The sequence below is a fragment of the Stegostoma tigrinum genome, chromosome 2, assembly GCF_030684315.1.
Source record: "Stegostoma tigrinum isolate sSteTig4 chromosome 2, sSteTig4.hap1, whole genome shotgun sequence".
NCBI lineage: Eukaryota > Metazoa > Chordata > Chondrichthyes > Orectolobiformes > Stegostomatidae > Stegostoma > Stegostoma tigrinum.
The window spans coordinates 55,586,523-55,601,000 of record NC_081355.1 but is presented as its reverse complement, the minus strand read 5'-3'; the positions used below and the strand labels follow the sequence as shown (position 1 = coordinate 55,601,000).

The 14,478-nt window shown below is 40.5% G+C and overlaps 1 protein-coding gene and 1 non-coding gene across 5 annotated transcripts in view; one reads left to right on the top strand and one right to left on the bottom strand.

Annotated features, from left to right (window-relative positions):
• pde11al (phosphodiesterase 11a, like) overlaps positions 1-14,478 on the bottom strand; it is a 282,715-nt gene that overhangs the window by 48,872 nt on the left and 219,365 nt on the right. The window lies entirely within an intron of this gene.
• On the top strand, positions 10,409-10,480 carry trnae-cuc (transfer RNA glutamic acid (anticodon CUC)). The gene has a single exon. It is a non-coding gene; the product is annotated as a tRNA-Glu (tRNA).

Below are 14,478 nucleotides of genomic sequence, written 5' to 3'. Positions count from 1 at the left end.
AGCATGGGAATAGAACAGGTAAATCTTTCTTTTCCTTTTCCATTTTTAAAATTCACTAGTCTTTGTTTAAAAGATTAAAAAGGTAGCTGACTGAGGTACAGTTATCAGTCAATCACCTGAAGCCTGAACAGGTCTTCAATCGGTGTTAATTATTTTTGAAGTTTAACTAATGTCAGTCATCTCAGCTCACTTCAGCTCTATTTATGAGAGGGAAGGCTCATAGGGAGAGGTCACATCCAGTGTGAGACACAGTGAGCGTATAGATCCAGGATTTTAGAGCAGTGCAGGAATTCAGTACAGAAGGGAAGAGATGCTTTTTGCTTGTTTCTTTTTATTTCATCGTTTATAAGGAATTTATTAACAGGATACATAGAAGCCCAGACTAAAAAATCCCCTGTAGAGCAGTGATCATAACACCATGATGGAATTTAATGTTCAGTCTGACAGTGAGAAACCTGGATCAGAAACAGCCACATTTAACACAAGTAAAAGAAATTACAATGAAATAAGGATACAATTGACTAGAATTAACTGGGCGCAGAGATTGGTGGGAATGACTGTAAGCAAGCAGTAGCAGACATTTTAGGAGGCAATTCACGGTTATAGGAAAAATACATCCCAGGAAGGAGGAAAGATTCTAAGAGCATGAGAATCCAATGCCAACCAAGGAAGTTAAGGAGAGGATAAAGTTTAAAGAAAAAGCACATAGGAGAAAAAAAAACAGAGTGATCACCCCTAAGTCTGGGATAAATTCAGAATATAGCAAATGAGGTCTAAAAAAGGTATTAAAGACAGAAAATAAACTACCAGGGCAAACGTTTGGTTTTTATTCTGACGTTTTGTGAGCAGTTTGGCTCCCCTCATTTAAGGAAAAATATCATTTCAATAGAAGCAGTTCACAAAACATTCATTCATCGGGATGATCCCCACAATGTATGGATTGTCTTTGGAGCAAAGACTAAACAGATTGTGATTCTACCACTGGGGTTTAGAACAATGAGGTGATCTCTTTGAAACACATAGGATTCTTAAGGGACTTGACAGGGTGAATGATGAGCAAACGTTTCCCATTATGGGAGAGTCCAGGGCCAGAGGACAAAGTCTCAGAACCAAAGGGTACCAATTCAAGACTGACATGAATAGGAATTTCTTCTCTCGAGGGTTAGACTTTGCCATAGACAGCTAAGTGGCCATAGTCCTTGTGTGCATTTAAGGCTGAAACAGATAGATTCTTGATCAGTAGGGAAATCTAGGATAATGGGGAAAGGGCAGGAAGTGGATGTGAGGAATACTGGATCAGCCATGATCCTACTGAATGGTGAAGCAGGCTTGCAGGGCTAAAGGTCTATTTTTCTACCTATTTCTTATGGCCTTCTAATCAGAGTTAGGACATATGCCTTCTTCTGTGGCCATCTCTGAACATCCAACAGTGATAGCAAGCCTGAATCCCATCCTCCTGCTCATCCCCAAAATTAAAGTATGGAGGAGACCTGGCATTTTTCTAAAGGAGATAGGTCTGTTGAGTCAGGAAGTTTCCCACATATCCTTCCCACCACCTCCATTAAAATCTCACCCTTATTATTTTCTATCCTTTCTCTTTGTTTTGTTTTTCCTTAGGATTTGCTGTAATAATTAACATTTTGAATTTAATATTAAAGCCTAGTATGCAGAACTTTGTCAAATGCCTCATAAATTTAATTCAACTTATTATGACATTTTCTACAGTCGGCTTGAAATGTTACTTGCTTGAAAAAGTTAAAGACCTATGAATCTTAGGTCTTTTTTGGCTAAGTCTGAGTTTCCCATCACTGGATCGATCACGTTCTCTCACAGTTATATAAAACCAGTCTCCTAACTTTCTTATCCTGCCTCTATGGTGGCTCTAATGTCTGGTTTGCACAACAATATGCTGCTCAGCGATACCTGCTGAAACACTGGCTTTCTTTGTGCCTGCACCATCTTTAAACATGCCACTGTGCACTTGGACAAGTGTGGCACAGCGGCTCAGTGGTTAGCACTGCTGCCTCAGAATGAGAGGGACCAGGGTTCGATTCCACCCTCGGGTGACAGTCTGTGTGGAATCTGCATATTCTCCCCATGTCTGCGTGGGTTTCTTACCATGGTTCAAAGGTGTGCAGGGTAGGTGCATTGGCCATGCTAAATTGCTCATAATGTCCAAGGATGTACAGGCTAGGTGGGATAGCCATGGGAAGTATGGGGTGTGTCTAGGTGGGATGCTCTTCAGAGGGTCAGTGAGGACTTGATGGGCTTAATAGCCTGTTTTGCACCATAGAGATTCTATATGATTCTAAGTACAGGCTTTCCAAATGAACTCAGTCACAAACAGAGTCAGAAGGTGTTGTAGAAGATGGTACTGAGATGCTGTGACAGGGAGCAGGAGATCCTGCAGGATAGGGTGGCACAAAGGAGTGCTGTCCTTTTCCCAGAGGATAGGCAGGGAAGGCTTTGCCAGCCTGGTCTGAGGTCCCCACCTTTGTCATTGCAGACTTCACAGCACAAGGAACAGCCATGGGCAAGGAAAGAAGGTCAATAACCTTTTCTGCTTCAACAGCGTAAGTACCACACTCATCTCTCTGCCACTTCACACGTACTGTCTCTCTGTTATTACACCCAACTCCCATCAAGACCCTTGCTACATAGCTATCATTATTGTCTGCAACATCTGGCATCACTCTCTCACCAAGTTCACACTCTCTCATCATACCCTCCAATCTATGACCCTCAATCTCTCGAAGCATCTCACTATCTATTCCCCACATGCTCCAGCACTAACAGGCAGAATCTCACTCAATCTCTGCCACTTTTTCTCACTAGAGGAAATGACTGCCCATATAAGGGCAGGGAGATGAAGGTGTGCCTGATACAAGGTTCCTCAGCCCACCTCTCACAGGAGAAGACTGTGATCACTCCTGTGGGATGCATGTCCCACCAAATGACCAAGAACCACTCTTCATTCCACTGCAACTCTCTCCTTAACACCCTTATCATTCTCAGTCATTCCACACCACTTGCACACAATTTCTGAGGGTGAACCTGATGGATTTACTCTGGACCACTCCCCTCAACCAACATGACCAGCCAGCCGAGGCAACATATACCCAGAACCCTGGCTGCTCCCTACATGTCTCCCCAACTGCACGAGCCCTCAACCACCGACTTACTGCTACAGAGCCAATGGATTCAGTCCCTGGACTGCAAAAGCACAGACCAAGGCCCAATGTTGGGACCCCTGACACCGAGGATGATTACGGTGAGGATCACTGAGGATTATAACCCTTACAGCTGGATACATGGCTAGCTGCCTACATGTAGTGTGTTTGCCGCATAAACTCCTGGCACATGGAACAGGCCACAGACTGATGTGGCATACTGCCAAAAACAAGATGTACATTCCTAAAACTGAGGATTGCTTAGCAGCAAGACAGGTTGTTTGTTTTTGTGCCTATGCTAATTGGCACAGCAATGTGGGGTTGCTGTGCGCAAGCAAATAGGCTGTTAGGGAGAAAATACTAAAAGGACAAGTGAACATCCCTTATATGCTGCTTACCTCTTCTAGTATGCAAAGTGTCCCCACTGAGGCCTTTCAATGGAAGCTGTCGGTGTGCCCTCCAACGCAAGTCTGTGTTTCAAGAATGCATTGTCAGTGTATATGAGAAATGAGAAGATGATGATCATGATGGGGTGACATATGTCCATGTCCATGGAGATGGTATGAACGTGGGTGGGGCCCATGTATTGTGCCCAGGGCTGTGGTTCGGGTGCAGCCAGAGGGGTGAGCTGAATCCTTCAGGTACACACTTTGGTTTTCTTGTCTAGTTTTTCTAGCGTCCATCTTGTTGAGTTTGGCAAGATGGGAGTGTGAATATGAATGAGGCACGTTATGTTATTAACAATGTATTCAACAAACAATCATTAGTGTCAACTAGAGTCCTGCTGCTGCTTGGTGAGAATTTAGCCCTGCTGCTTGTGAAAAGCATTAAAAAAAAATGAGTGAGATGATGATGATGTTGAAATGAGCTTTGCCACTTGTTGCTTTATGAGTCACACATCTCACAGCAGCCCACATCACTCTGCTCTTTATAAAATTCTGCCATTACTGTTTGCCAAGACATCTTGCCTTGTGAATCCATGCTGACTGCTGCAGATTGAATTATTATTGTACCAATCATCTCAAATCACTCCTACCTAACGTTAAATTGAGTTTCTCATTCCACATAATCTCTGTTGTAACAAACAACTCATTTCCAATGCTGTAACATTGCTTGCCTCTGAAATGCTCATCAAATCTAACATTTACAGCCTTGAATTTCAATCATTTTTTTGACCTTATCCTCCATACTAATATATGTAACCTCTTCCAGTCAAACAGCTCCCTCCACTGAACTTCTTGCTGTCTGGCGCTGGCTTCTTGTGCATCTCTCTCATTCACTTTGTCTTTGATGGTCATGTTTCACATTTCTGAATACTCTCCCTAAACTTTACTGTGTCCCCAGCTCCTTCTCCTTTGCAACCATTAAGACCCACAATTTATCACAAATTTTTGACCACTGTTCCTAATATTTCTCTTATTTACTCAGTGTGGCTTTCTCTCTTATACCTGTTCAAAGTGGTCTGGGGCATTTTTCTACATTAGAAGTGCTTACATAAATGCAAGACATTGTTAAAACTGATCATCTATTCTGTGCACCCTAATAAAATTGATACAAGATGAATGATCTTTATTGTTTACCCATGTCTATTTGGGCCAACTTTTGAAGCATGTTGGTCTATTGTAAAATAGACCCTATAGCCCTCCAGGCTCAATACTGAGTTCAATGATTTTAGAGCCTAAACTCTCCCATGTCCCAGCCCCCCACCCCACACACCAGGCCATGTTACCACATAGCCTGCCACTACACACTGCACCCCTTGTTGTTACTCACTAACACTCCCCATTGACAACTATTCACCCTCCCAGCCTGATCATTAGCAACTCATTTGTCTGTCCAACTGTCTTTCTCTCTCCTTGGGCCATATCATTTCGTTTACTCCCTACCCCACCCCCCCTCCCTTTTTTTGCAAATAAACTGATGTTTTCCCAGCCACCATCAGTTCTGAGGAAGGGCCACTGGTCCCGAAATGTTAACTCTGTTTTCTCCTCCATAGATACCGTCAGACCTGCTGAGCTTTTTCAGCAACTTTGTTTTTATTCCTGATTTACAGCATCCGCAATTCTTTTGGTTTTAACTGAAAGCTGCCTTTGAGCTGTCACTTGACTTGAGGTCTTTTAATCTGCCTGAGATTTGATCTCATTTACATCACACTCATTGATTTTACTTGTGTTTTCTTTGCAAATACTTGGGACAGCAAGGCATCCTTCAGAATATTTACCATTATTCCTTTGTCCTCATCTGAAGTTTTTGATTTATCTGTAACTTTCCTCTTGTTTTTGAAGTTCAAGGATTTCTTTTTACTGTGACGGTTAAATTCTGCAATTGTACCTCTTTTACCCTCTCTGCTCAATCTATTATCATATTTCTACATTTTCCTATATTTCAATGATCTCCTTTCTCTTCTCCTTGCAAGTTTTAGAGACACTAACTTTCCCGCTTAGTTGATACCTAATTGTTTAGAAACCTATTTATGTTCAATGTATCAGAGTAAATTGTTTTAGTAGTGCATGTATGCTCAGTGTTCAGCATATCCTTAAGTGTGTTTCATTTAACTTTCTACTCAAGTGTTGTGAAGCAACTCTAAATTCATTTGGTTTGCATTGATTGTTATAATATTATAAACCCAATTTCTGGTTTTGAGTATTCATGTTTCCCAGAGTGCTTGCTGTGCCCCAGGATGCTTGACGTATTGTCAGGAAGCAGTTGTGCATTACATGAACTGGTGTTGATCATGGCAAAGTAGCAGCAATAGCTCTCACTGGAGGCTTTGTTTGATTTTCTTTGAAATCTATGAAGAATGAGAAGCAGATGGGTTTATAGTGGATGGCCAGTTCTTTGCCCATCCCTATCCTCTCTTGTTCTAAACTAGATTTTCCTCCAGAATACATTTTGCTCATTGGAATCTCCTATTAAAATAACTATTCCATTCTCACATACCCTTTCCATCCCATTCGAGAAAAAAATACTCTCCTTTATATGCAGACATGGTAGTCTGCGTCATATCCCTAGAGAAATCTTAGATTTTGTCCTATTAGAAATGCTCGTACTTAGCCTTGGCCACAGGATCAACTTCTTTGACTCTTAGGTACCCCTGGCACATAATAGGACAGAACCTCCTTTTCCATTGAGTCTGTTCTCCTGGAATGTTGTTCATACAGATTCCCAGCTGATGATCCATGAATTCTCTGAATGTTCGCACTGGATCTGCCAGGCTGATCACGGCCCACTCCCTGGACTTCATGAGATAGAGTGCCTGACAATAGCTGTCTAAAGAGGATGACTGGCCATGTTCAAGTCCCTGGACTGTGAGCAGTTGTTGCCCTTTAGTGAGTGTTCCAGAACCTTCTGACTGACAACAGTCACCTTGACTGAAACATATGGTTCATGCACTTGCAGTTTGTCATGTAGTTATCAGCACATGCTGTAGGTCTGAGGCGACTGTGCTGTCAACACCCTTGACTGATGAGTGCTGATAACCACAAGAAAGGGCCCGGCTTTGCTTCTGTGCTGAACAGCAAGACAACACAGAAGCATTCTAAGTCTTTAAGATTTGGCTGTGGGCTCAATGCACAAAAAGGCAAGGTTCAGCCAGAATGCAGTAAGCACCTATTTAGAGCAAGCAAGGAGCCCTCATCTGTGAGATGAGTTCCTATCCCAGTATCTTTGCAGTAGCCTTCTAAACACTACGTCTTGGCATTCAAATGGTGTTTCTACCACTGACTTCCGCCACTATTAACAATCTAGGGAGTCACCATTAGCCAGAAACTCAACTGGACTTGACATATAAATACAACTGTTACAACAGCAGGTCAGAGGCTAGAAATACCGCACTGAGTAATTCACGTCCTGACTCCCCAAAGCCTGTCCATCATCTGCAAGGCACAGGTCAGCAGTTAGATGGAATACTCCCTACTTGCCTGGATGAGTGCAAATCCAACAACACTCAAGAATTTGACACCATCCAAGACATGGCTTGACTGGCACCACATTCTCAAACATCCACTCTCTCCACCACTGACACTCAGTACACATTGCTGCTACTGCTTCCAAGATGCAGTGCAGAAATTCACCAAAGATCTCTAGACATCACCTTCTGAACCCATGATTCATTTCTAACTAGAAGGCCAATGACAGCAGATGCACTGGAACACTACCACCTTCATGCGCCCAGCCAAGCCACTCACCATCCAGACTTGGAAATGTATCTCCGTTTCTTCAGTGTCATTGGGTCAAAATCCTGAAACTCCTTCCCTAATGGCATTGGGTGGAGCTACAACACACAGGTTGCAGTGATTCATAAAGGCAGCTCACAATCACCTACTTGAGGGCAACTAGGGATGGGTGTCAAATGAACAGCAATGCTCAAGTCCCGCAAGTGAAAACAGCCAATCAGAAAAATCATGTTTAAACATTTCATTTCTGTGGACACAGAAATAACAAGCATGTTGCTGTTGCCAGTTCAGACTGCCCACCAGACTGTCCACAGCTCTGCAACCCAAACTAACCCACAGGTTGCTTGGCAGAATAAAAAAACACTCCCAAGTCCAATTGATAACTAATAAGCATCTATATTTGCTTGTTCCAGTTAAGTAAGGTGCCCACCCAATATACTGGAATTCTCACTAATGTCTCCAGGAGTACATCTGAATTTGGCTGATCATTTTGTCCCACAATGTGGTACAAATTCATTTGCCAGAATGCCCTTGTCACTTTTCTTTTACCATCTTCATTTTGTTTAATAAACTGCAAAACTTTACAAGACTCTTGTATGTTATTTTTCTAAGAATTCAAAATATTAAAAAGCAAAAAACACTAACAGTGTCTCTGGGCCGGGTATTTGGACATTAAATTGCTAGTATGAAAAAATTGAGTTTGAGGATTATTATTTATTAAAAATTCCTCACAGATCTGTTTCATGTTGTTCCCTATGGATATGGAAGATTGAAGCTGATTTATATTTTAATCTTCTTTCACTGAATAGCTTACAATACACGAATGATGAAAACTGCTTTCTATTGGGCCTGTGTTTGGAAATGTTCAATTGCCTCAGGGTTCATTAATTATTCTGGATAATTTTTTTTCTCTTTTATGTGAATGTAAAGCAGTCGTTGACTGAACACATTTGCATTTTAGGGAACAAAGACAAGATGTGAGCCATTGCATTCTCTCTCCTTGGTCCCAAACGTACTCATGTAAATAAGACATTAGCATTTACAGGATTGGTACAAACAATTGAAATATATTGACTAATATAATCAAAGGTCACAATACTATATTCATTTCTATTTGTGTTTTTTTTGAGAGAACACAATCAGCATGGTAACCTGCTGTAGTTGTAGTTTATCGTTGTCTGTAAACAAGTCAACCTTGACTTCACTGTCAATTGTGTACTCAGAGCTTGGGCCTAGTGGTCAAGGCATAATGCTGCTGTAAGATCCTGCTAGGTCATCTTGCTGGAAGAATAGACTAAAAAACAATGTTCAGCTGGGGTTGAATGGTTGTGGCAGATACTCAGAAAATCTGGAAACCAGTCAGGAAGAACTAAACTGACCTCATCATCCAACAGACTTGTAATTGATTGTACAGTGTATTGTTTCTCATACTGTTTGTTGCAATTGGGTGGATTAGTTCAGTTAACCGAATAGCCAAAACGCAGAGCTGAATAACACCAAAAACAAGTTCAATCCCTGAATCATCTCCAGTAGTTTGTGGAAAACTCCTTCCTTAGCTCACTCTATTCGTTGAGAGATGCCACTCGAGCTATATAACCAAATCTCTCTTGCTAATAGTGAGGGAGGTCTACGGTTCTTCATGGACGATGTTTAATTTTGAGTGACACTTGCAATATTTTGCCATATGACTACACATGGCCCATGGCAACTTTGCACTGGTATCAGAGTTTCTTCAAATGCATTCTTAAAAGATTCACTTTATTAAAATACTTTCAACCTGAAATGCAGTTGCATAAATTTAACATGTTATCATAGCTATTATAGGCCGCCATAATGGAAAGGGGCATCTTTGCAAGGCTTTGGGGTACTAATTATTTGTTTTTCAACTAGTTTTCCATATTTTTGATCGTGCCTCTGAAGAGTCTTATAATTTTTTTTACATCAAAGGCGCTATATAAATCAAGTTGTTGTTCAACTGTAATTAATCCATGGGAGCAGAAAATAATGTATTGCTGCAGGATTTAACAAACTAGGAGTGACAGAACAAGATTAGGCCAAGCAAGCCCTGTCACAAGGATATAAAACACGGAAGACTGATTTATGAATTCTATTATCTGATTTAATATCAGGAATATTCACAGACTGAAATAGTTTTAATAGAGGGCCAAAACACAGACTTAACTTGGATACTGGATTCATCTGATCCACACAATTTGGTCTGGATTCATGATACCAAGACAGATCACACAAAGGACAGACCTGAACTGAGATTAACATTTTATCCAAAGGCAATGAAGCCAGTCAACTCCAAACTAGGAAGCAGGAAAATGTCTTCACTTCCTACCTGATTTGCATCATCATGGATATCATTGAAACACAGAAAATCACCACATGATAGAGATGAAATAAATTCTACAGGTACTGAGCCTGGACACAAATATGGCAAATCGAATACACAAACTATTTGAAGGTGCTCTCTCCATAGCAGAAGCAGAGGAGATGGACTTGGCACCTCTGAATTCAAACAAGGTGGAATGAATATTTGCTATTGACTAGAACTCAACTAACCAAGAGTGCTCTCAGGTTAAACACCTATACATTAAGGACACCCAAAGGACCTTCAATGTTATATTCTTTTATCTTCCATTTGTACAAGACACCAGCGCTTTTAACTATGTATCTGTGGATGAAGTCCTATGTCAGAGGCACAAAAGCACGCAATGTGATGCTGCATGTTTATTATTTTTCTCAGGGTTAGCAAGTAATAAATTTGCACTTTTTTAACTTAGTAAAGCTTGTGAGTGACCCTTTACTACCGGAAAAAGGTATAAATGTGCACCAGGAAAGCATGGAAACGTATGCTTTAGATGCAGGTCTAGACCATCCAGCCCCTTGAGCCTGTTCTGACTTTTAATACAATCATTTTAATAAGATACTAACCTCAAATCTATAACCTCACTAACCCGCGATACTATATTTCATTTCCTACTACAATGAAAATTTATCTATGTCATTCTTAAAAACATGCAAGTTTTCTGGCTGGGGAATCATGATTTACTACTTTCCCTGGTGGTCTAGTGGTTAGGATTTGGCACTCTCACTGCTGTGGCCCAGGTTTGATTCCCGGTCAGGGAATGAGAGTTTATCTATGATCAGCATGGACAAGTTGGACCAAACAGTCTCCTTCCGTGCTGTACAGCTCTATGTCCCTGCTTCCACCATCTTTTCATGAAGAGTTTCAAATATTCACAATCCTCTGAGAGAAATGTTGAGGCATCTCCGCTCTAAATGGCAATTCCCTGATTTCTAAATAGGGATATCGAACAATATTTTTGTTCCATACAGTGTTCATTGTACTTTAATTGTATTTAAATTGTTTTCTGGTAATGGGTATTAGCTGTGCTTTCATTTGAGACCCTACAAATAAACAGCTTCATACTTTGGTTGATCAGTTGGGAGGTATATGCTTGTAGTATGTAATTCTGTAGATAACTATAAAAAGTGGGCGAAATTAGCTTTCTGGGACAAAAGAGAAAATTGAATGAAGAAACATTCCCCAATTTCTTGCTGCATGACCCAGTTCTGATTTAAAGATATATTCCTTTGTCGCAGATAATCTACCGGTAGAAAATAATTCCATTCATTGAGCATATTGATAGCTTTCAAAAATGCTAAAAATCAAAATCAAATTGTCACCCAACCATCTGCTCTGGCAAATGCCATTCTATTTTATGTAAACTCACCGTAATCAATGAAAATAGGTAACTGCACCTTCTCCACATTAAGACTTAACACTGGAGCCCCCCAAAGATGCGTCCTCAGTCCTCTACTGTATTCCCTGTATACCTACGACTGTGTTGCCAAATTCCAATTTCCAATTACTCCTGGATTTTCACTATTTAAGTAATACTTGGATCTGTATTTTTTTGTCCAATATCCTTGATTTCATGCTGGCTTGCAGGGGGATCCAATTGCCACAGTTTTTCCCAATTTATATATAGAACCTTGAAGGGTTAGATTTTCAGTAAAATTAATTCACATCAAAGTAATAAAAAGGAGAATGTGTTAATTCTAATGCCACAAGCCATGGCTGAAAATGTTTAATGACCTTATCAGGTCAAGCAATGCAAAATGGGCCAAGAATGTACTGTGCTAAGAATGTCTGCCAGCAATTGTGACCTCACTCAAATAGTGTTAAGTGTTTGAATTGCTTACCATCAATGTGCAGAAGCAAAGCAATGTCCTTTACACTACCGGCCTTCAATGATAATTAACTTTCACTTACATCCTACTGCATTCACTTCATTAAAAGCCTCAGATGGAATCAAATTGCTTGGTGCATGCACTTCTCATCAAATCTCTTTTGCTGACACTGTGGATTTTTACCACATTATGTTAACTAAAGACAAATGTCACTCTGCATTATTTTTATAAGGACAGAACAGTCCATACCATGGGAAAGAGCTGTAATAGTTGGAAGTCTCTTGAATTGTCATCCTTTTGAATCGCACAAAACTAAACTGAGTAAACACAGTGAGAGAGGCGATACAGGATTACATAGGATATATGAGAAGGAAAAGTGGAGGCTGAGACTGTTAATCCTTTTCTGATATGTATAGTTACATATTTCTGATAAATCTTATCTATATGCCCTCCAGTGGCTCTATATCCTTTTTATAATATGGCATTCAGAACTGCATACAGTACTCAAAAGTGTGCGCTAAGCAAGGTTCGATACAGGTGAAGCATAACTTCCCTATCTTGCATTAAATAATATAAAAGAACTACGGATGCTGAAGACCTGAAACAAAAACAGAAATTGCAGAAGGAATTCAACCGGTCTGGCAGCGGCTGTGCAGCGAAAGCAGAGTTGGTGCTAACGTTAACTCTGCTTTCTTCTCACAGATGCTGCTAGACCTGGTGAGTTTCTACAGCAATTTATGTTTTTGTTCCTTACTTTGCAATTCTATATCTCCAGAAATAAAGCCCAATGCTTTGTTTGCTTTTTCATGATCTTGCTAAACTTCTGTTTATTTGTTCACTTAATGTGGGGATCACTGGCTCGGCCAGCATTTATAGTCCATCCCTAACTGAACCTGAGAATTTGGTGGTGAGCTGGTTCTTGGACCACTGCAAACCTTGTTGTGTTGGTACACCCACAATGCTTTTAGGGAGGGATTTCCAGGATCTGGACACAGTGACAGTGAAAAAATAATGATGCAGTTCCAAGTTAAGATAGTGTATGGTTTGGATGGGAACTTGCAGGTGGTGTACTTCTCATACATCTACTGCTGTTCATCTCCAAGTGGTAGAGATTAAAGATTTTGAGGGTACTATTGAGGATCTACAGAGAAGATGGTACAGACTGCTTTCACTGAACATTGATGATGGAGACAGTGTATGTTGAAGATGATGGATGAGTTGCCAATCAAGCAGACTGCTTTGTCTGAACGATGTTCAGCAAATTTAGTATTATTGAAGTTGCACGTATGTAGCAAGTGCAGAATATCCTATCAAACTCTCAATGGCAGATACGCTATGAGGAGTCAGGATTTGAGCTACTTATCGCAAAACTCCTAGCATCTGACCTGCCCTGGTAACCACTATATTTCTTTGGCTGGTAAAGTTTAGCTTCTGATCAATGACAACTTCCAGGATGTTGATAGTGGGGGAGTCAGCAGTAGTAATGCAATTCAGTGTCACTCAGTTAGGTTCTCTCTTGTTGGAGGTGGTCATTTTATGCACTTCTGTGACAGGAATATTTTTTCCCCACTTATCAGCCTGAACCTGAATGTTGTTGCATATCAACAATAAGAGCTGCAGTGCAACATTTATTGTTTGATTTACTGAGATCCCTTATTTCCTTCATTGAATGCTTCCCCATTCCAAGTTAGAAGTGACTGCTCTATTTTTTCTACCAGAATACCTCATATTGATTGTGTTAAAATTAGTTTTGCAGTTATTTGTCCCTTCTGCAAGTTGATAAATGTTCTCCTATAATTTCTTGTAGTCATTTTCCCTGTTGTTTATGCATCACCTCCTCTCCACTTCCTTCATCTCATAACTCTCAACTTAAGGTACTTACAAATTTAACTCCAAAGTACAAGTTGTCAGTGTAAATAGTAAACAGCAATGGTCCCAGTACTGGTCCAGGGGAACCCCACTTCCTGCCATCTGCCACCCTGATTTATCCTAGATCTATTTTCTGTCTTGAAGCTGGCAATCCATTCACAGAATGCAGTGTGGAGCTCGAGGAACACAACAGGCCAGGCAGCATCACAGGAGCAGGAAAGTGGATGTTTCGGGTCAGGGTCCTCAGATGCTGCCTGGCCTGCTATGTTCCTCTAGCTTCACACTGTGTTGTCTCTAACTCCAGCATCGGCAGTTCTTGCTATCACTCAATCCATTCACTCTCTTGTCTACTGGCTTAACATTCTAATATTATTTGTGGTTCGTTTTTGGTCACCTTATCAACAATATTTTGAAATCTATCAATTACATTTGCTGCATTATCATTGTCCACTCTCATTGGTACTCCTCAAAAATTCAAAAAAATAGTCTTGCAAGATTTTCCTTTTGGAAAACCAGGCTGACTGTTGATTATTGTATTTCTTGTCTTGAGGTGTTCTTTATTTTCTCCTTTAATAATGATTCCATTGTTACTTCTATCACCAATGTTAAACTGATGATTTTGTATTTCTTGAGTCGTATCTTGTCCCCTTCTCACATACAGCAACTGCCATTAGCTATCCAGTAATGACCTTACAACATTTTCTAGCAAGTTATTAATATGTGCAGCAACTGTTCTGCTATCTCTTGCCTAGATTCTTCTAAAATATGAGGAGTTAATCAATTCAGACTCGGAGATTTATCCTCTTTGAATCTGTTGTATATTAAATACATCTTCACTTTTATTTTAAATGGATTTACTTCATTGATCATCTCAACATTCAATGCCAAGTTTACTTGTTCTATCTCCCCAATCAGAAACCAAAACCTCTCTTGTAATCTCTTCAGCTTCTTTTCTCTCCATCTTCAGTCCGCCTCCCCCTCTCTCCCTATTTATTCCAGAATCCTCACCCCATCCCCCTCTCTGATGAAGGGTCTAGGCCCGAAACGTCAGCTTTTGTGCT